Below are 21247 nucleotides of genomic sequence, written 5' to 3'. Positions count from 1 at the left end.
AAAATTAATCCATTTTTTTCATCTCTTACTGAATATTTTTTTTATATCATTCTTTTATTATTCATTTATTGATAATCTATATTAATCTTGAGTGGATTTCATAGGAGTTCTTATTTTTGATTACTTTTAAAACAAAAAATAAAATGACATATGTTTTAATCCAATGGAAAAAAATAAATAAAAATAAGAATAGAAAGAAAGAAATTTGTAAAAGAATCGTCTAGAATATCTGTCTAAGAAAGGTTGTCGGAAATATAAATAGTTCGTGCAATGCCATAGAAAGAACTTATTCGATCTCAAGGAGGATAGTGTCGAAAGGTAACACATACCGTATCTAGGAGTTAGGCCAGTGTGTTTGACATTATTGGAAGCAATTCACCCTTACCCAGCGCACTTCGACCCATAGTCGCCGCATTATCGTTGCAGTCTACCGTGGAGCCATAATGTTTTCTCTATCTCTATCTCTCTTTCACCTTCTCTCTCTTTTCTCTCTACCTTTCTATCTCTATATCTTCGCACTATGAGAGAGACGACGACGACATCCAACAACGACATGGAGATACCGAGAAGATCGAGAAAATATCGATATATCGATTCGAAGCTACGAACTCAACTTTGAGAAAGGTATTCCACGTATCTTCCTTCTGTTATTTGCGCGAAATGATTCCTATGTCGTACAGACTTTTCTTTTCTTTTATTTTATTTTATATATTATATATATATATATATATATATATATATTTATTTAGTTATTTATTCATATGTCCGAACACAAATGTGCCCATAATTATGAAAGTGGTCTAAGTCATATGTTTCTTGTTTCAAGATATTTAATGAATTGCGTTTGAAACACTAAATGAATTCCGTATAATGTTGAAATTACATCCACTATCTAAAGGTTCATTTTTGACGATATCGTAAAAATTACATTAAATACATATAGTTTAAGATAATGTGGATGTGAAATAAGTGATAAACACATTTTTTTGAAATTTTGACTTATACCACTTTCATAATTATGGGCACAAATATCTCGAAGCTAATCATTCGAATAGATTTTAGAAATAAATACGTTATATTAATAATATAACAAAATAAACTATACAATAGAATTGAATAAGAATTTATTTTCAGTCTTACCTCACATTCAATAACACACTGAAAAAGGAATTTTGTTTTAGAATTTTTCTTTAATTTTTTTGCACTGACAACAATATATCAACTTTCGTAAAACGTATTTTAATCACATTCGCCAGAATTATTTTTTTTATTTCATTTTCGGTTAAACTTCGATTTCATTTTTTTTACTTTCAGTATCTCATGTATTACTTATATTTACAGATATATATATATATATACTTTGAAAAAATTGTTGAATATATATTCAAATATAATAATAATATCAATACAATAATAATAATAATAATTTATGAAATGTTTCTTAAATAATCGTGTTCATTTCTCTACAAAATTCTAATAGATCATTTCGTTCTATTCCTTGTATAAGCTAGAAAAATCGAATTTAAAAAAAAAAAATCATGATCAGAACTAAATCTATTTCTACTTCAGTAGAACGTATCATTGTTTCAATGATACGTTCAGAAACTGTCGACGTAGTAAAATAGTGAAGGGGAAATTAGATTAGATCTTCGCGCACCGAAGATAATCCGGAATCCCAGATAATTATCTCACAGAAATTGAAGGTGCTACGTGATTGATGTTTGTACGACATAATTTCGTCTAACTGGAGGCACATAGTGCTTCGGCGAGATTAAGATGGACGTGTACATACATGTCTCTCTCTCTCTCTCTCTCTCTCTCTCTCTCTCTACCTCAATCTTTCACACATATATATATATATATATACATGGTATCGTGAATGTCACAAAATGAACGGAAAAAGAGACGGCCGATGTAAGACGCGGTCGAAGATCGTAAAAACGTTCTGAAATGGCGTTGGCATCAAGCTTTCATCGGAAATTCGATATTTAAAGTTATTTACTTTGGGTAGACGAAATAGATAGGACGTAACGTTGACTTCGATAGCTACGAGTAAATCGATCGGAAGGTCTATCGTTTTACAAAAATAAAGAAGTAAGGAAAAAAGAAGAATAAGAAGTAGGAAAAGAAGAAAAAGATGAAGAAAAAGAAAATAATGATAAAGAAGAAAAAAAAGATGAAGTAGTAGGACGTTTGAATAGTGAGATGGTAAGAATTAAGACGCGACCAAAGATCAAACGCGTACGTGCTTAACGGGTTTACAAGAGGTGGCACCTCAAGAGTAAACTTTCGTCAGCCACAAATTACTTTCATTTAAATCGTTATCGGCGAGCGGCTTGTCCTACTTGCCTTGGTTTACGCGATTAGCATAAATTTACATCCCTGGAGAAGGCACGTAAAGGCTCGAAGGGCCAACGCCGTGCGTTCGTGTTATACTACTTGACGACAACGACGGGGAAAAGGACGAAGGGAAACGATTCTGCCGAAGGGGTTGGAAAGTTTTGCTTGAGAAAGTAGAAGATGGAGGAGGAAGAGGAGAAAGAGGAGGAGGAGAAAGAGAAGGAAGAGAAAGTCGATCGCTCGTAGGATAGGTAGTAAACCCACGTAAAGTCAAGACACGTGGGTGGTCGTATATATTCAACCCGTAATATTTCATAGTAACGTTTAAAAGTTAATAAAAAAAAGAGAAAAAGAAAAAGAAAGCAACGATGCTATTAAAACGAAAAAGGAATAAAATTGTCTAATTTACTTGCATAATATATATTTTTAATTAAACCTTAAATTCGATAGCCAGTGTTTCTCGATAATACTCTTTATTGGAAAATTTATATCGATAACTATACGATAAAGCGATAAGATTAAAAACTCATGTTTCTTGTTTTGATATAAATAATAATAATAATAATAATAATATATATATATATATATATATATATATATATATATAATAGTATATATACATTATAACAATAACAGTCGAAAACGATACGGAAAAAAAATAAAAATAGATAGTATAAAAAAAGAGTATCGATATTTATATAAAAAATAAAAAACATTAAGAAATGTGAAAACCCACATAGAAGCCCTCGTTCTTTCTATTAATAAAATTTCTATTAGTAAAATAGTTGTACTTTAATTCAATGGAATTTAACGGCTTCGTATAGTACGCTTTCTCATCTACCAATAGTTCAAGGAATGTGTACTACTTATATACCTCTATGCCTCTCGTTGAAGCAATGATTCGTATATAGATATATATATAGATATATATGTATATGTTATATACCAATGCTTTTATATACCAATGCCCATTCACCCGAAGATTTGAAATTTCCCGCGCCGGATATTGTCCTTGATCTCGCGGAAAACGTAAACGCGATCGTAAAACGCACCGTTCTACGAAAAATTCGCTAAAGAAGGCACGTGCATCGACCTTATCCGGAAAAATTCGATGCTTCTTTTTCTTGCAAATTACCATGAGTTTCGTCTTGAAATTTTCTGTATACGAAGAAAATATGAAAGATAGTAAGATAGATAAAGAGAGAGAGAAAGAGAGAGTGAAAGAGACAGAGAGAAAGAGAGAGAGAGAGAGAGAGAGAGAGAGAGAGAAAGACAGAGAGGTGGTTATACGACCGGCATGATGTCGTATTTCTTAAAGAAAATGTTTTCTCTACGAAGACCGACGTCGAACAGCACGTGGGAGAAACTTCAGGTACCTATAGGGATTTTCTACGTGGCTCGAATTGATGCATCCCTGATATATTCTGATATAAACTATGCATCTCGAAAACATTGCGATTTTAAACTGTTCCAAAAATATTATACTATATCGGCCAATAGAAAAAATTTTAATTAAATTATCGAATTATTTTATTATATTATATAATATGTATATCATATATTGTGTTTTTTATATCAGCTAATTAAAAATATTTTTCCTTTCTATAAATATCAAAAATTTGAATCATCGATGGGTAATATTTCTGGTAAGTTTAGATTATTAATTCGAAATGATGAAATAAATATAAATGTTTACTTTATATACGTTTACATACTCAGCTAATTTACATATTCGATTACATCGAATCATGTTTCTATTTCATCGGGATTTATATTCCGATAATTGAATTTATTTGAGTCTAACGGAAATTGGCGTAAATCGATGAGAAAAATATTGTCGGCAATAAAAGCACCATCAAAGCGGAATTAAATCGAACGTAGTAGCCATCTTCCTCCTTTGCCTCGGCAAAAGAGTGGAGAAGCTAATGGGCAACAGCGTGCTAGTTTACTATTAATGTTCCCTCTACTTCCACCATCATCATATTTTCCTGCAACTTCACTAGTCATTCGATCATATTGAAAGAGAGAAAGTCAGAGAGAGAGAGAGAGAAAGAGAGAGAGAGAGAGAGAGAGAGAGAGAGAGACAAAGACAGAGACAGAGACAGAGTTAAGCAATTCACGTTGAAAGAGAAAGAGAGAAAAAAAGAGAAAGAAAGAGAGAGGGAGAAAGAGAAGAAGCTGGAATATCTATGAAGCTTACGTTATACCGGAAGTGACTGACCTTCCATGCGAACGCATTCACTCTCAATGATGGTAACCATCCTTTTTCATAGTACGATGTATGTAACATGATAGTCGACAGCATGTTGCTCGGCTTCAGGAGCTCATCTGACTAGAAAAAGGAGGAAGAAAATAGTCGATCGCTTCTCTTCTTCCAGGCAGAAATACCCTCTGTGCGATTATTAGATGGATCGTTGTAAAAAAAAAGGAAGAAGAAATAAAAGAAAGAAGAGAAAAAAGTAAGGAAGAAAGAAATATAAAAAAAATATTCTTCGATCATCTTCGACTTGAAGGATTAACGATATAATGAGGAATCTGAAAAATAAATTATTCTGTTAAAAGAGATCGAGACGGTGATGATGGGATGTTGAATTTGATGAGGGAAGGAAGAGGAAGGAGGCAAAAAAGAAAAAAAAATTGGAAGAAGAAGCAGAAGAAGACAAGTTTTATAAGATATCTTTCATTTCCGAGAATTTCCCTTTCGATAAGAAATTATTTCCTTATTACTGAAAATCCTTGGAATACAATATCGAAGAATATAAGCGATCAAAGGATATCGGTGATTGAAAATGACAAGGAATAATGACATAAAGAAATTAAAAAGAAAAGCTGGGTAAAAAATGATAGTGCTGATATCGTTAGCGGTCATTGGATAGAAGGAAGGTCAACGGAGGTTCTTCTACCGAAAGAAGAAAAAGAGGAAAAAGAAGAAAAAGAAGAAGAAGACGATGAAGAAGATGAAGAAGAAGAAGTAATGCGGAAAGTCGGTAAAGAATGGTAGGCATGTTATAGAGGAATGAAGGGTAAGAAGAGAATAGCGTAATAAGGAGAAAGAAAGATATATATATATATATATATATATATATATATATATAGAGAGAGAGAGAGAGAGAGAGAGAGAGAGAGAGAGAAGACGTTAAGGGCATGGTTTGAAACGCGGGACGAAGTGCAGTGACATGTCAGAAGTCGTAGGCGAGATTGATGAGGGTCCCTCTGTGACTTCGAGGCTGAAAGTCACGAGCTAGTAGTATAGCCGTTCCTGACGAGAAGAAGACACGTATACACACATGCCTAGACATATCTCCCACACAAACATAAATATCCAACAGACATAAAGTAAGTAAGTAAGTAAGTAATAAGAGAAACGTTTCATTCGCAACACCTGCTGAGTTTGGATTTCACATTCGTCCATATAGTATATAGGCCGAACTTGGATATTAATCGGACTTTAACATTCCTTAACTCCCTTTCATCATATATTTCAGCTCATGGCTTATTTCCAAACCCATATTATAAGAGAACGTTTCGCATACGTTAATTAGAAACTCGATGGAGGAATGTGCACAGCTATTCATAGCTTACGTCGGATTTTCACACGACTTCTCATTGGACATACCATGTTTTCTGTATATGTATGTATATGTGTGTGTGTATTCGTCATCTATCTCTACACAGATTCGTTTTATTATTGGCTTCTCTGGGACAGTACTTCCGAGGTTTCATCGATTTTAACGGAAAAGCGATATCCAGGGACTTCCGAATAGAATCCTCATTGTTGGATTTTTCTCTCTCTCTCTCTCTCTCTCTCTCTCTCTCTCTCTCTCACTTACACACATACACACACACACACACACACTCTTTTTCTATCTTTTCTCCTTTTTTTCCTTTTTTCTTTATCCAATACCGTGTATATTCGTAATTTCGTTCTAAACCGTGCTGTCGACGTGTCGTCTCATCCTAGTTTTTCGAAGATTACATTGTGAGGAATCATCGTACATAGTTCGTAGGGAAAAGCTAGTGGATGAGAACGATCGGATTTCCAAACGAAACAAGGAAGTCTCTCTCGATACACCGGCACTCGAGTTTGTTGGTAATCTACAGATAAATATCTACTAGTACTCTAACCTTAAGAGAAAGAGAAAGAGAAAAAGATTGACAGAGAGAGAGAGAGAGAGAGAGAGAGAGAGAGAGACAGTGGACCTTTTGATCTAACTATTCTCCGATCGGTTTCAAGTACTAGCCTACTGGATAGAAATACGATCTCTTGACATTGATCACCTCTTCTCTTTCCTTCCTGTATGCTACACTAATCTATGATTAAGTCGATACAACAAGCGAAAAAGTAAGTGAATTGATATCAATGAATACATAAAGAAGAGATAAACCACGATCTTATATACTTAACAATTGTAACAGATGGTTAACATTAATTCATTCTCTTTTTTCTTTCTTCTTTTTCTATATCGAACTCATTTTCTATATGATGATATTTTAGAACAGTGTTTTTTTTCAAACTATGTTCCGCGGTACACTAATATGTTCTCCGCGTAAAATCAATAAGTATTCCGTGTTCTAAAATAATAAAAATTAATATTATTTTACTATTATCATGTGTTAAATTTTAAAATAATTAAAATTTAAGGATAAACGCTTCTTTTGCATTCATTCATATTATATTTCAATTTGTATTTATTATTTACTCGTTTAATTCATTTATTATTATTATCTATCTATTTTATAAAATAACCAATGTGTTCCGTTAAAATTTCAAGACTTTTAATTAGTTCTCCGTTATAGGAAAAGTTTTAGAAATATTATTTTAGACTGTCGTACTATATTAAATCTTGTATCTATCTATCCAGCCATCCATCCATCCATCTATCTATCTATCTATCTACCTATCTATCGATCTATTTAATCTCAGGCCACATGGGGAAACGTCAACGAGTTATCCAAAAAGCAATAAATCGAGCTTACGAAGCTGGCGAGCGAACGGTCGTCGTTGTCCGTGAAATTTTCTGAACGTGTCCTTGTCGGCTCTCTCTCTCTCTCTCTCTCTCTCTCCCTCTCTCTCATTCTCTCTCTCTCTCTCCCTTTCCACTTGGAATCGGTTCGGGTCCTGGGATTAGATCCGGAAGTGGTTGGCAACTGGTTTGAATATTGGATAGGATGACGAAGACGAGGACTTAGCAGCAAGTATTCGTTCGGCGTGAACACGCCTTCTAGTGCTCTTATTCTTATTCTTATTCTTATTCTTATACTTATTCTTATTCTTATTCTTTTTCTTTTTCTTTTTCTTTTTCTTTTTCTTTTTCTTATTCTTATTCTTATTCTTATTCGTATTCTTATTCTTATTCTTATTCTTATTCTTATTCTTATTCTTATTTTTATTCTTCCTCTTCCTCTTCCTCTTCCTCTTCCTCTTCCTCCTTCCTCTTCCTCTTCCTCCTTCCTCTTCCTCTTCCTCTTCCTCTTCCTCTTCTTCTTCTTCTTTCCTTCTTCCTTTTCTTCTACTTCAACATCTACTTTGACGTCTTCCTTTTCGTTCTTACCGTTCGAAATCGCGTTTGTATTCGGGAATATGCTAACCGTAGAAGGGCGTGGAATAAATTATGTCACCTCGGGGAAAGAATGATGAGGACGAGGCTCGTCTCTTCGAGAAAAATTGCCAAAGCTCTTCTCCGTCGTCGGATTCGATCAAAATCTTCTTCGAAGAGCTTCTTTTTCTTCTCCTTATACTCCTCTCCTTCTTCTTCCTTCGTTCTCTTTTTTTTCCACCTCTTTCTTCTACTTCTTCTACTACTACTTCTTCTTCTTCTTCTTCTTCTTCTTCTTCTTCTTCTCTTTTTCTTCTTCTTCTTCTTCTACTTCTTCTTCTTCACAAGAAATTTAGAGAAAAAATTGAAGCCATGCTTTTCTTCCTCGAAAAACTTTGAGATCCACCTTCCAGAACTTTAAAAAATCATGACTCGATCCGATCGTACGAGATTTTAAAGAGGAACAACGAAGTTGGTGGGTAAATGGTGCATTTCGAGTGCAAATACGACACTTTCTCTCTCTCTCTCTCTCTCTCTCTCTCTCCGAACTTTTTCCTCGCGTGTTTTGATTTTTTTCAATTCTTTTAAATCTTTCTTCGATCCACTTGATTTTTAATGAAAATATAAAACACATGTTTCCTATAAATTCAAGAAAAAAAGAAGACAAATATTTTTGAAACTTCATATTTAAGAAGACATATCATCTCTTAGCTTCAAAATATATTGTACGTATATATTTACGAATATCTAGATATTATCATATCTTATTTCTAATTTAAAAATGTCACTATATCTGCCTTCAAATTGCATAATTTTGTCTATAATGCCAGTGGTCGTAAAAAAAATAAAATAATGTTCGAGATAATAACTATAAACGAAACTTTTTCTTTCTGTAAAACATTCTACTTTACAACAATCAGTATATACGTTCTAAAAAAAAAAAAAAAACAGAACAAACGAAATACGCGTTTAGTTAACAAAGGTTGTATAATAATTTTTTAAAAACTCAGGTACATATATACATAAATTACTCGAAGAGAATCGTAAAGGAACGGCGTTGGATTCTCGCACGAGAATAGAAGTAAATCTTATTCGTACCCCCCGAGGAAACATCACTGTAAAAAGGAGAGGAGAGGAGGAAATGGGGTGAAAGAAAGAGAGAGAAAGAGAGAGTGTGTGTGTGTGTAAAAGAAAAACGCGTAAGTTTCGAGCCACGATATCTCCGTATTCGTTGCAACTGACTTATTCAATTTGTATTCCATAATACTCGTATTACGTGGGAGGGAAACATAGTGGGAGGGAGAAGAAGAAGAAGAAACGGCCTTCGAGAGATATCTCGAGCTTCTCGCGTCGGTCGAAACTCTTGGAAAGTGAATACACGTATACTTCTCTCTCACTCGATGTATTCAAACCCGTGTGAAGTTCAGATTAGACTTTTCTTATACATGTGTATGTGTACATATATATATATATATATATATATATATATATATATATATAGTTACTATAGACATTCACATTTAAAACGGAGTATTTACATGTACATAAATTGATGCGCGCGTGTGTGTATGTACGTATTTGAAAATTTCGTACGAAAATACATATATTTCGCGATAAAAGCAGAGAATATTTTATATCCCTTTGGCGACAACGTTAACGTGTTACAAACTCTCTTTTCCTTTTATGTTGGATTAATATGCGTATGTATGTATCTTTAGTTTCTAGGATTATTATTACAAAAGATCTTTCTGTAAGTTCCTACATTTCATTAAATTAACAATCCTTCATAAAGTAATATATATATATATTATATTATATATATATATATATATATATATATATATATATATAATATGTGATATCGTCAAAGTAATTCGACTTTTATCTGAAACATATTCGCTATGGATAATAATAATATTGACGTAAATCAAGATGTCAATATCAGCTGAGACACCTCTTTTATGTATATATCCATACAATATTTGATGTTTTTAATGGTGCATAAAAAGTCGAATACGATCGTTTATGTGATTTACGTCATATACGAGGGTACACAACGTTTTATTTCGCACAATATCGTCTACGCATTTTACATTTGGAAACGAAACGTTCGGAAAATCGTCGAACGATGTTGACCCGTGAGTATAGAACCACGATGGGAAAAGTTGACCGAAACGGTCCAACGCTTGCGGCTAGTTTGTTCGAATGTTTCCAGAGGATTGAAAGGATAAAGTATCGTCGATAGACGGGATGACTGAAAAGACGAGAAAGAGAGTAGAAGGATCGAGTTTGAACGGCGATTTCGAGTAATCGATTACCACTCGATTAATTATCTTTTAGAAACCGACAAAGTGTTTCTGGACATCGTCAAAAGGCTCTCCTAGGTTTCTTCGGCTTCTTTCTTTTCATTTTTTTTCTATTTTACTTTTTCTTCCCTCCTCTTTTTTTTCTTTCTTTCTTTCTTTTTCTTTTTCTTTCTTTTTTATCTTTCTCTTTTACTTCCACCATTACTAAGTCGGCGTCTTATAAGAAGCAGAAAAGAAGTTCCCTTGTTTCCGGGCGTGTTCCCGTAATACGAGCCACTAACGAGACCCTTTGCTTTTGCGAAGGATTCAAAGCTTACCGATATTTCCTCTCTATCTATCTATCTCTCTATCTATCTATCTATGTATATATATCTATATGTATCTCTTGATTCCTCTCTAAGAGGGAGGAAGAAAGGAAAGGAGTGGGAACTATCTTTGACGATAAAGAAACTACTTTAATAGCACACGGATCGAAGTAGATGAACGGAAAGCTTATCATTATTTTAAAAAGTGTCAACTCTTACACGATTAACTCGAAAAACGAAGTAAGCATAAAAGAATTAGCTCTTATAAGAATCGAATAGTTGAATTTAGATAATTAATATCTTTCGAAAAAACGATTAATTGATTATCGATAATTTACATTAATAACATTAATCGATAATTAATAATGTTTACGTTAATTCGTACTAATTATTTACTAAATACATAATAGATCATTTTTTCTTCATTTTCTACAAATAGAATGAATTTTAATAGGATTATTAATCAGTCGATGAGATGAATAACGCCTTAATATCGAGCTTCACAGCAATACGCATTCCAAATTGAAAAATTGATTCTCGCGAGGATTCGTTTCATGCGTACCACGAATGCGGTTTAACATCGGCAATCGGCTGCCGTAGATGATCATCGAACACTCTGTTCTATAATATTCTATTTCTCTTCTATGTATATATATATATATATATGTTTATATATAAAATTAAAAGATATATATAAGATATATATATTAGATTAGAACCATACTCATCTCTATATTACTATGCTAAAAATTATTCACTTCGTGAAGTTTCTAATGATGCTTCTTGCATTTAATATAATAAGAATCAAGATATATATGATATCAATAATTTCTACATTCTCGAGATTGTACTCGAGTATCAAGAAATATTAATAAAGGAAGATAGGATAAAGAGAATATCGAAAAACTTGTTTCATATAAAAGTAATTATTTATTAATATAAAGTATGTAAATGAAAAATATAAAAGGCATATTAGGATAGGTAAATTGAAATTTTAGTTGAAGGAAGAAATAAAATTCGAATAAAAAATTTCGTACACATATACTTCTATTGATATGTCCGAACCTATCTCATATATTAAAAAATTAGGCGAGCAGAGTTAGATTTATTCACCGTTCGATCGAGGAGTAGAATATTTTATGAACCAGAACGATAAATAATTCCGAAACGTCGAAGAGCCACAATATATTTGAATTGAATATATATACATCCTAGCTGAGGTCCCTCTGTTCCGTATATACGGATTACCTTTCCCGTAGGACATACGTTTTCCTTAGCTAGTTCTTCCATCCTTTTTCTTTACTCCCTGTCGGTCGCTTTTCGCGCCGTCAAGACATACTCGAAGCAATCTGACAAACAAATATATTTCACGCCTTGCTTCAAGGCCCTATTCCAGGCCTTGAAACAACATGGACCTGGAAAAAGAGGTTAGAAAAATGGGGCGAACGTAAAACCGAAATGTGGAAAAGGTTGAAGAGAGAGGAAGAGAAAAAGTAGAGGAAATCAAATCCTCCGTATACTCTTCCTGTTCGAATGAAACGACGAACGAACGAACGTCTTTATCTTTTTTTTTTCTCCATTTTTATTCTTCTTCATCTTCTTCTTTTTCTTCTTCATCTTCTTCTTCTTCTTCCCTTTCTTCTTCGAATCACGTTGTACATTATGCGAGTGTAAATGTTTATAAAGTGAAATGTCGGTCGTTAGTAATGTTAACTTACTGAGCCGTCGGAGTTAACACCGCTACGTGTTTACGACTTTGGTACTTTTACAGTCGCGTCGTTAACGCGATCCAAAACTCGATGGTGAAACGTCCCGTGTGAGAAGACCAAGAATGAAATATCTAGAGAAAGAGAGAAAGAGAGAGAGAGAGAGAGAGAGAGAGAGAGAGAGAGAAAGAAAGAAAGAGAGAGTGAAAGAGGGCATATTTAACACTTCGTTAAACGTAACACAGGACAGAATACATAATGCGGAATCATGTCATCTTGATTCTGTTTAAGAATAGTGGGTAACGTTTAAACGAGTACGTACATACTACGTACGTATATACGCACATATATACATATAAGTATAAATATACATACATACGTAGATTGAATTTTACGAAGGAGATGTAAATGAGAAATAAAAAAAAAAAAACAGAAAAAAATAGAAGGGATGAAAATATGAAGGAGACGAAGAAGAATCTGTCTGTCTCTCTCTCTCTCTCTCTCTCTCTCTCTCTCTCTCTCTCTCCCTCTCTCTCTCTCTCTCTAGCAACGAGTCGTTGTAACTTAAGCCGTAATCCATGAGAGCACGCTCGAGTTTCGCTTGCGAGAAGAAGACGCAAATGTTGCACTGCCGATACCCGCGCCATGTTTTCCTTCCGCTCCACTTTCCGCGAAAGTGTACGTGGGATTTGCGTCGCCCACGGAAAAACGTTGCGGCACGTGATGCATCGTAATGAATCGAAGAGGCTCCTTTCTACGAGCAAATAAGAGAAAATTTTCACTCAGAGTAGGGAAAAAAAAAAAGAAATGAAAGAGAAGAACAAAGAAAAAAGTTTAATTGACATTTCGATCTTTGATACTCTACTTTTTCGATTTTCAATTAAAAAATCTTTGTTTTCCTTTCAATCGTAATAATCGAATTAATAGAATCGCAACATTCGAGAATTGTTCGAATAAGTTTCGAAAAATTTTCCTTCATCTTTCTTTTATATCGAGCTCGTGCTTTCTTTTATTCTTTTTCTTTGTTTCTTCTTTTTTCTTTCTTTTTTTAATCCTCTACTTTATCACTAATCCGACCTGCTCGTGCATTTTACATTATTTACTCAATTACTTTTCCATCTTATCTCTTTCAATTACACACATATATAGTCAGATTGAAGAGACTGTGATTTTCATGGTGGATCAGAATCCATGATAAAATTAGGTTCAAACAGTCGGAGGTGAATAAACGCTAAGCGTAAATGGATTCAGGAAACGCATTGTCTTTTGTTTTATTTCACGCACACCTCATAGCTTATACCTTCAAAGGTAATGGCACGATGCGACAACGCATTTGGTCTTCCTCTTCGTCACACCTTCACTTCGTAACCACCACCCACCCCACACCCTTCTCATCGTCGTCGACGCATTTTATTTCCATTTCCGGACTGCATGCTAAACTGTGGAAAATTACGGTCAGCCACTTTGACTAACCCGCGCCATTTTATTTATATTATTTGCATATTACGTGATGTACCTGCCGACTCACAGGTCAATCGACATGAATTTGGGTCGCGATAAAAGTGCGAAGCTCGTCGTTAAAACATGGGAATCAGAGTGTCATGAGAGTAAACTGTTTATCTTGTCTATCTGTATTTGTAATACTCCTATCTATCACACTATAAATATATATATATATATATTATACGTACGTCTTGAATTGAGATTTCTATGAATGGCGGGAAATTAAAATGGAACCAACTCGTATTTTATTACCGCGTCATGAATCCACGTATACGTTCGTATTTATGTACTTTCTTTTTTCTTCCTTCTTTTTGTTTTTTTGTTTTTTATTTTTTTATATTGGTTTCTATCTTTGCGCGTAGGTATATGTGCTCATGTACGTCAATATTCTCTCACAGAAGTATCCAAATAATATTTGCGTACCGTGGTGACATCATAAAAATGGAAAAGAATGCACGGATAACGGGCATGTCGGCGAATAAATATTGCTTCTCCGATCTCGGAACGCTCGTCGTTTGGCTATCGAATAAACGCACTTTTATTTATTTATATATGTATGTTGTACCTACGTATGTATGTATAGCTATGTATGTGTTTGTGTATATGTATATATATATATATATATATATTCATACATAAAAATCGGAGTCGCCGACTAAACGAATCAACTTGTTTGACATTCTACGTATAAAATCTTTTTATTTGCCTGTTTTAGTTTTATACGTATCGGGTAGACTTATTCGTAAACAGATATCCCAGAGAAACGTGTTTCCAGTTAAATCATGGATTTTCGTAAAACTCCAGCCAACAAATGCGACGCCGTTCGTACGGACAGCTTACATAATATTACAAATGCACCTACTCTGTGCAAGAATTTCAAGAATAACGGGCCTCCTACGAACCTTTTCCCCTTGTATTTTTCTCCTAGTAAAATGAAGTACAAGCATTTCGTATATCGAGCGACTTACTTGCCACTATTCTTACTGATCGTTGTGTGTTCTCTCGTAGAAAATAAAATACATATACTAAAGATCTTATATCCTGTAAATGACGTGATTTGAAATTGCTAAAAAATCGTCATTTATTCTCCTATGATTAATAAACTATTGCTTCGAAACGAATTTTTTCTCTTAACTAATGTTAGAGTTTTATGTGTGATTTTCGTATTTTCTAGAAGTTTTATATTACGCGCTTTTACCTTTCAGAGAGAGAGAGAGAGAGAGAGAGAGAGAGAGAAAGGGAGAGAAAGAAAAAGAGGGAAAGAAAAAGGAAGAAAAAGATAGATAGAGAAAGAGAGAGAGAGAGAAAGAAAGAGAAAGAAAAGTCAGCCACGAAAAGCTTTGCTTTGCTATCGGAAAGCTATTTTTCGTTAACGCCTTTCCTTCCAAGACGACGTTAAATACAGCCTTGTTCGAATAAGTCGTTCGATCGAAAGAATCGTGGGCACGTGCGAGACATACTTAAGAAAAAGGCAGCTCTTAAGCGAACATTAGAAATACGTACTACTAATGTTCTTGTTTTCGGAAGAAAAGTATTCTAAAAATCGTATTAGATTTTTAGAAAATGCACGAAGAGACATAATTACGTAGTAATATTATATATGTGCAATATGAAGAAAGATATTGATAGAATAATAATTTCATTCTTACGATAAAGGTACAATAATATATTTTTTCTTTTTTTTTTCTTTTTATAATAATACATCTCATTATTATCTTTGATAATGTAAAAATGAAAAGCTTTAAGGAATATTGAAGATTGATATAATGATCGTGATACATTTGGAGATAGCATTGGATTCTTGAGGCACATATAAATCTTATTGGAACCGCATATAAAATGTCTCTCATTATTTTTATTGATAATGTAAAATATATGAAAATAATCTTTAAAAAGAAATCGAAGGATTATATATTATTATAATTGCTTTTTTTTCTTTTTACTATACGTAGAAAAAATCATAAAAAGTCATTTAAAATAAGACATTTAAAAGTAGAACAAAAAGAGAGAGTGGGAGGAAGAAAGAGAGAAAGAGAGAGAGAGAGAGAGAGAGAGAGAGAGAGAGAGAGAGAAAGTGCGTTTAGATTTCATTGATTTTAAGAGCACTCGAATAGTACTTAGCTATTTGACATGGAATGACCCAAGTATTGAAATTCTATGAACATCCCTTTACACGACCTATTTTCACCACCTTTCTCACCACGTATTCGCGGAAGTGGAAACTCAGCGGAAAGGAAGTCGCTAGGTTCGTATCGAAAAGTCATTTTTCGTTAACACACTTTCCTTGGCGTATACACATTGACAACCGCTTTCTTTTGGTATGGTACTCGATCAAGAAAACTCTTGCAAACTTAAAAATGCAACAAACGTCGAGAAAATTCTTTTTCAGAGATTCTATACCTCCGTGATATTTCTTCTTCGTAAAGTAAATAAAAATCTGAAGATGCATCAAACACGTTATTAAACTCTTTTAACGGGACATTAATCGTTGCAAAGAAAATCGTAGCTAGCAATAAATAATATGATAAATATTAGCTAGTCCCATAATTTATTGATTGAATAAATTGGGTTATGTTGTTGGAGATTATATCATTACGAAAGGATTAAAAAGAAAAGAAATAATAATTACGAGATAAAAATAATAAAAAAGAAAAAAGAAAAATCTTCAAAAGAATTATAGAGTAATGATATTAAAAAGAATAATAATAATAAATATAATAAAATAGATAATAAATATAACAAATAAATAAAATAAAAGTAACAAATATAATAAAGTTAATATAACAATAATAGACGTATAAATACAATAGATATCGTATTTATTCGAACGTATGTATGAAAATGACACGTAATTGTATCGATCCGATCATTAGAATCAAAGGCTCTACGAAAATCTGGTCTACAGTTTCTACAGGTACCTAAGTACTTACTTACGTCACATAGAGCTATAGAAATGAACTTTCGTGCATAGACTTCCACTGATGAATGGGGTTTTAGAATGAACGGGCTAACCGACGAAAGTTCGCATTAAATACATTAACGTGAAGCTCGTGACTTTAGAAGAGAAGGCGGTCTGCTAGCGTTAAATCACGCATAAAATTCGTGGCCGACTTCTGTTCGTGATTAACGGCTGTTCCCACTCGATGCCGGTGCATTTTCCAAACTATAAACACTCACGACCCCGTTTCCTCTCCCACTGTTTTTCTGTTCATTCACGTGAACTTCTTTTTTAATTTCTTTTCTTTTTAATTTAATTTAATTTTTTAAAATTTCTTTTTTGGTTTTCTTTCTCTCGCACACACGAGACTTAATTAATCTTCTTGGAATTTTCTTATTGCTTCCTTATAAATAATTTTTCAATTTGAAAACGTTACCAATTATATATCTGAATAATTACTTTTATATCTTCAAAAAATATTTCAACCATTCGTCTAATTATGAAGTATATCTTCTCTTTTTGACAATTCATATATATCTTTAAAAACTTTAATAACGTTAAAGAAAGAATAGATTTCTCAATACTGTATCATTTAAAAGATATTCTTTTAAAGCATAGAATTATCTGCGCTTTTTTAAGCGTTTCTTTCACAAAGCACTTTCTCTCTCTCTCTCTCTCTCCCTCTCTCTCTCTCTCTCTCTCTCTCTTTCTCTCATTCTTTCTCTTTCTTTATTTTTTCTTATCTTCTTCTCCTTCACGTCGAAAGCTTTTTAGCAAGAGGTTCACTCACTCGAGTATTTTTCAGGAAGGCAAGACGATCCGATAATTATTCGAGCTAAGCTCTTGCGGTTTCGGTTGCTTTGTTTTCTCCGCGTTGCCTGCTAAGGAGAGGAAAACGGAAATGTGATTTTAAAAGCACCAACTTTCCTCGCGGGACTTCAACCCCATCCTTTTTATCGTTCTCTCTCTTTCACTCTTTCTCTTTTTCTTTCTTCCTACCCCTCTATCCAACGTTTCCTTTCGCCTTCTTCTTTCTCCTTTAGTGATTTTCCTCATTCACTCATTCTTTTTCTTTCACGCTTGCTTTTTTAAACCGCGACGCGAGCCAAGCGAAGCGCGGAAAGTACGAAAGACGTAAAAGAGAACGGTTCCTTTTATTTATGGCTTTCTCGGAATTTCTCGCGGCGGACTTTACCGTCAGCATCACCTGTCTAATTTATGAAAAATTCTCTAGAGTCGAATTCACCGAGCGTAAAGACATAGTTCTTTCTTATATTCAAGAGAAAGAGAAAGATGTTCATTCCTCTCGTTGAGAGATCCTCTTCGGGACCGTTTGGTACTACTTTAAAAAAAAAAAGACGCTTTGATTGTTTTTTGAAAGTTAATCCTCAATCGATCAAGAAACAAAGAGAGAGAGAAAGAGAGAGAGAGAGAGAGCGAGAGAATAACCAACCGGTATTGGCGAGAAACCTTTGGAAACAAGGATAGTCGAACTATCCTTTGAGGTTAAAATCGAAACTGAACGGAGGGGAAAAAGTTTGTTTAGTCGAAAGATCCGACAGTGCTGTACCGAGTCAGAGCTATATCCAACCAAAACGAGCCTGCTAATGGATGGTGTAGATTTTGTCCTTTTTTTATTCTCTTTTTTCTCTCTCTTTTACGTTCTTTTTTTGTTTGTTTTATTTTCTTCCACCCTTTCCTCCCTTTGCGCTTTCACCCTCGCTTCCCTACCACCCCCTTTCTCCCTTGACTCAACCTCTCGACAAACTCGCGGCAACGCGCGAATGTTTGCTCGTGATGATTCGAACGAGCTCGTTTGTTTTACGTGAATCGACACGTCGAACCATGTGGGGCTCTAGCTAAATCAGGACGGCGGAGGAATGACCGACAATACATACCGTTATAGTTTTATCATCGTTATTATTACTATTATCATTATCATTATCATTATCATTATCATTATCATTGTTATTATCATTGTTGTTGTTGTTATTATTATTATTATTATTATTATTATTATTATTATTATTATTATTATTATTATTATTTTCATTATTATTATTATTATTATTATTATTATTATTATTATTATTGTGATTATTATTGTGATTATTATTATTATTATTATTGTGATTATTATTATTATTATTATTATTATTTTAATTATTATTGTAATTATTATTGTTCCCACAAATTTTGTTTTCTTTCTTCCTGTTTCTTTTTTTCCTTTTATTTTTTCTGTTATTTTTTATTTTTTTTTTAATTTTTCTCTTTTCCTTCTTATCGATCATCATCGGTAAAAGATATTCGTTAAGTAGATAAGAAATTCTAATTTCATCGAAATGTTCGAATCGAGATTCGGAGAAACGATAACGTTTACGTTGAAATTTTCTATGAGTACGATTAAATGTCATCCAGATTTTAAGTGCTTATTTTTATCTTCGTCCAGAGAGGTCGTTAAATCGTCCTAAAGTAGTACGACGATATCTAAGGACGGTGACCCGAATAACGTGTAAAAATAAGTATGGAACTATCGATTTCTCGTCAAAGATGAAAGAAGGAAGAATGTGAATCGCCCTTTCAAGAAAAGAAGGAACGTTTTCGTTGGAATATAAAGGAAGAAGGGAGGGTGTTTATGCAACCGGTACAGCTGAATGTTTGGCACGATTTGGTTGCCAGTCGTCCGGGTAATAAAACACAAAAGCAAAACGAGTTAAGTAGAACAACGTAGTAGGGTACGACACGAACGCGTTACGGAGGATGCGTTTTATGGACTTTACCTTTTTCCTCTTAAACTTGCTTAGAATTTGGAACTTTAATATATAGAGCCGAATGTCGCTAAAATATTTTTATTTTTTAAAACGAATGCAAAAGAATGGATCGGATATCTTTGAAAATTATCTTCTTTTTTCTTTCCTGCAAAATTCGATGGATATAAACATTATTTTAGGTGAGAGCTCTTAAATTTGATTATTTAAAGTTCATTAAAATCATTCACGAAAAATTCTGGATATTTCAGTACTTTTTTATTGTGTTTTTTTTGTAACCTTGTTTGTTTCCGTTTTGTAACATTTAGAGATATTCACGCAAAAATCATCGATTTTAATCATATAAGATTGATTTGCAATTAACAAGTTGAAATCGATATTGGCGAAGAGTATAAAAATATCGAAATACGAAATTGTATTTCTTCTTTGAAGTTTATATACAAACCGTTGGCATTATGTTTTTAATGTTTTACCGGATAAATAAAATTAAAGCTTACTATCTCCGGCATACAAGACTTCATATATATTTTTGAGCAGTTTTCCTTCGAGGCGCTTGACTTTCATTGCACATGGCCCATCCTCTTCGTAACAGGAAAGAAACCCGTTAACCCGTTGGGTCCTTCTTGCCTCGATGCCAGAGCGGATGTGCTTCCAAAGGAGTACCAGATTTCTGCAGTTTATTCGTGATCTCTTTCTTCTTCTTCTTCTTCTTCTTCTTCTTCTTCTTCTTCTCTGAACGAGTTCTTTGTCGTTTCTTTATTTCGTTCTCGATATAAACGATTTCTTTCGATTCACAAATCCTTTTGGGAGGACATTACTCTTATGATTTATTAAATTTCGAATGAAATTTCATCAAAACCCTTTAGTCTGTATCTTTCACAAAAAGGAGAGAGAGAGAGACAGAGAGAAAGATAGAGAATAGCGATTTAAAGGAAAATTTTATGAGCTCATTTACAAGCTGATGACTGCTTACGAAACAAGGGTTTCTTGAGCAAACGTTTTCTGGCATGAGTTAGGTCTCGAAGAGGGATAAGCTTTGTACGGTAAACTTTCGTTCATGCTACGACTGGTGCGAGGTCACGATCGCGAGGTCAGTCACTTGAAAACTCGATTAAACTTCGTTGTAACGCATTTTTATTGAAATTATATGTATATATATATATATATATATATATATATATATATATACATATATATCTCCGAGAGTTTTTATCTGCTTCATTAAGTTTCTTTCCCGAGCGAGCTATTTTGTAGAATCAGATTTTTAACCAAAGTCAACGAAGAATCGATAAAATCATTCGAAGCGAAAATACGAAAGTTCTTTCAGAAATATTTAAACTCGTTGTCTATTTTTCTTTGTTTCTCTAAAAGGAAAAGAAATATATATATATATATATATATATATATATATATATATATACATATATATATATATATATATCGGCCACAACGAGACGTAACTTCAGGACTAAAAAGTTTCAAGACTTTTCGTGATAAGACGCGAACTAAAGACGTCGTTCTATCTAGATCTAGGTTTAACCAAGAATTCGCGACAAAATTTTAATTAGAAAGCTTGTGGCCAACATAAAACTTCAAACCGAAATGGAGCTTAATCAGCGGTTACACAACAATTTCGAACATGATTCCGTTTCGTGCCCTGGATGATTCGCAATAATTACGAAGAATGTTTGGTATGTTCGAATATTTTGCAATACAAACAGAGAAATGCAATATAATCGGATAAAGATTGTTTGAAATACCATAATCCGATTAAAAGTATTGTTTTCAAAAGATGTCTGCCGACATTTCTATATCATTCAATATTATTATTTCACTGCGCTCAA

Source organism: Vespa velutina, chromosome 6, assembly GCF_912470025.1.
Source record: "Vespa velutina chromosome 6, iVesVel2.1, whole genome shotgun sequence".
Lineage (NCBI taxonomy): Eukaryota > Metazoa > Arthropoda > Insecta > Hymenoptera > Vespidae > Vespa > Vespa velutina.
The sequence above is the reverse complement of the archived record's forward strand: the minus strand, read 5'-3'. Positions refer to the sequence as shown.